Source organism: Ovis aries, chromosome 15 (genome assembly GCF_016772045.2).
Source record: "Ovis aries strain OAR_USU_Benz2616 breed Rambouillet chromosome 15, ARS-UI_Ramb_v3.0, whole genome shotgun sequence".
Classification (NCBI taxonomy): domain Eukaryota; kingdom Metazoa; phylum Chordata; class Mammalia; order Artiodactyla; family Bovidae; genus Ovis; species Ovis aries.
The window spans coordinates 44,271,574-44,274,765 of record NC_056068.1 but is presented as its reverse complement, the minus strand read 5'-3'; the positions used below and the strand labels follow the sequence as shown (position 1 = coordinate 44,274,765).

The window sequence follows — 3,192 nt, the reverse complement described above, 5'->3', positions numbered from 1 at the left end:
GAGCCTTCATCTTAATAACAATAATCCAGTAATATCTTGGATACTTATAACAGAGAAACAGATAAACTGTTGTATTCAGTTCAGTTCAGTTCAGTTCAGTCGCTCAGTCGTGTCCGACTCTTTGCGACCCCAAGAATCGCAGCACGCCAGGCCTCCCTGTCCATCACCGTCTCCCGGAGTTCACTCAAACTCACATCTATCGAGTCGGTGATGCCATCCAGCCATCTCATCCTCTGTCATCCCCTTTTCCTCCTGCCCCATGTTATCAAAACATATTATCAATGAAAACTGAATGACAACGATCAAAAGAGAGAAATTCCTAATGTATTGTCAAACTTGAAAAACTAAGCAAATTATATATGTTCATGCTGGGAACTGCGGAATGTTTGGTCATTTGTTAAATTTAAGTGGAGTTCCGTTGAGCAGTGACCAAATACCCCGTGCCTTCTCAGCACAGTCAGAAGGTATGTAAGTCCAATTTTCTTCACCATAATTTCATCAACGCTCTTTTCATCTCACTGTTTCGCAAGCTGTAGATCAGTGGATTCAGCAGAAGTGTAAGAAGAAAGTAAGCCAATGACATCAGCTTCTTGGTTTCTGGGGAGTAGCCAGATTTGGGTTGTAAGTAAGTCATACTGGCTGTGCCATAGAAGAGGGTAACAGATGTGAGATGGGAGGCACAGGTGGAAAAGGCCTTTTGCCTCCCAGTGGTTGATGGCATCTTCAGGATGGCAAAGAGAATTCGAATGTAGGACAAGAGTATCAACACAACAGGAACCATAACAGTCAAAATGGTGCCAGTGAATGCGTAGATCTCAAACAAATGGTGTCTGCACATGCAAGCTCTAACACTGGGGGAGTCTCACATGAAAGATGATTAATTTCACTGGGGCCGCAAAAGGGAAAACTAAAAACCCATGAGGTCTGCACAGTAGCCACCATGATCCCTGAGACCCATGAGAACATTACTAAGTTCAAGAAAACCCTTTTGTTCATAGTCACTGGGTAGCTCAGAGGATGGCAGATTGCAGCAAATCGGTCATAAGCCATTGCCCCCAGGAGAAAACATTCAGTCCCCCAAAAAAGAAGAATGAAATACATCTGTGAAAAACAGCCTGCAAAAGTGATCGTAGTTTTTTCATTGGCGAGGACCACCAGCATTTCAGGCATGATGACTGCACTGAAACCCACTTCCACCAAAGACAAGTTCAGGAGAAACAAGTATATGGGAACGTGGAAGCTCTGTTTCAGGGAGATGACGACTATAATGACGGCATTTCCCAGCAGAGTCACCAGATAATCAACCAGGAACACCCAAAAGAGCTGCCCTTGGAGTTGAGGAAAATTAGAAAAGCCCAAGAAGATGACGTCAACTACAGAGCTTTGGTTTTCACTTTTCATTTCAGTAGTGAAGTGTAGATTGTTTTTATGGACCATGTATGTAAATTATAAAGTAAAAATCCAATAGATGAGAGTTTGAGTATGATATTCTTGACAGACGATACAATGATGAGTTCATTCTGAAGAATCAAGTTGGCAGTTTTGAGAATGGCTAATATACTGGAATAGGGACTTTTCCAAGTACAAATAAAGAAGTGAAGCATTTTGGCTCAGAAATCTTATTTCAAAAGTACAAAATAATAGTAGATGTTCACCAGTACTTTTTTGCTAGGTGGAAAATTAATCTTTTCCTTAAAATATGCACAGACATTATATTATTTAGAATCTATTGTCTATTATAATACATTGATGTATGCATCTCTGTTCTTTTCAATTTCATGTTTATATATGAACTTTCAAATAAAGTATTTCAAATAAACAAATAGCAAATAGCAAAAAAAATCTGGAAAAAATTATAATTAGTAATTCAAAATTAAAATTTTGGTGACTATTTACTATAAATGCCAAAATTCATTTATAATAACTTTGTTTAAATAAAATATATGAATAATATACCCCAACAAATATAGAAACACTTAAAAGAGGTTGAATTTAAATGCACTTATCTCAGATAAACCCAAGTAAGTTGTACAAGCACTCCAGTTTCTAGTCAGAGTAGATCTGACTAATTATACTGAAATTTGCCTGAATGAGAAACTTTAGAGGTCAGTTTTCCATGGCCTATCCTTGTGACCATTAAAGTGACTTTCAAGGATATTAAAAAAATACCACTTTTGTCATTCTGATCCTGTGGTTTACACAACCATTCTCTCTTTCAATCTCTCTCTCTCTCCCTCACTCTCCCACTACTCTCTACCCCATCATTCACTGACTCCCATCACCCTGATTTCTTTTTTGCTGTAACACTCATCACCAACTGAAATGCCACATATTTCTTAGAGTTTTATGCTAGGAGCACAGGAACTTTGTTCTGTTGTTCACTGTACTCTCAGGGCCTGGAATAGATACTAAATGATATAATAGATAATAAACCAATATTTGCTGAATAGATGGAATAATAAATATTAAAATTAGGAAAGCCCAGGGAATGGGTTTTCTGCCCTTAAGGAATGTAATGTTTAAATCAAATTCAAAATGAGAGCCCAGAATAAGTCCATGGTTTTGTAGAAGTTTGAGGCTTCTTGTGCTGCTGCTAAGTCCCTTCAGTCGTGTCCGACTCTGTGTGACCCCATAGACGGCAGCCCGCCGGGCTCCCCTGTCCCTGGGATTCTCCAGGCAAGAACACTGGAGTGGGTTGCCATTTCCTTCTCCAATGCATGAAAGTGAAAAGTCAAAGTGAAGTCGCTCAGGCGTGTCCAACTCTTAGTGACCCCATGGACTGTAGCCTACTAGGCTCCTCTGTCCAGAGGATTTTTCAGGCAAGAGTGCTGGAGTGGGGTGCCATTGCCTTCTCCAGAGGCTTATTGTTGGATTGGAAATACTACTAGATTGGAGGAATGAGTTCTGCCACTACCTCCAAGATGAGTCCTTGCTTCTCCCTGCACTCAGGTTCCCCTGTATGGTTGGGAGCAGACAAATAACCCAAGACATCTCTTCTGGTTCTGACATGAGTGTTTCTCTGATTTGTTCTTGGAAAACTGCAGCCTGCAAAGCTTCCCCTCCATTCAGATGACACACAAGCTGAAGAAAGACTGGAATCATGGTGGCTGAGCATGTAGGAGGCACACGTGCTGTCGGAGTCCTATGGGCTAGCCAGCCCCAGGCAGAGCTGATCATCTTCCCCTCAATCTT

The 3,192-nt window shown here is 40.6% G+C and overlaps 1 pseudogene; it reads right to left on the bottom strand.

Moving 5' to 3' along the window:
• Positions 1 to 457: 457 nt before the first annotated feature.
• On the bottom strand, positions 458 to 1,401 carry LOC101109207 (olfactory receptor 10A3-like; annotated as a pseudogene).
• Positions 1,402 to 3,192: the final 1,791 nt, after the last annotated feature.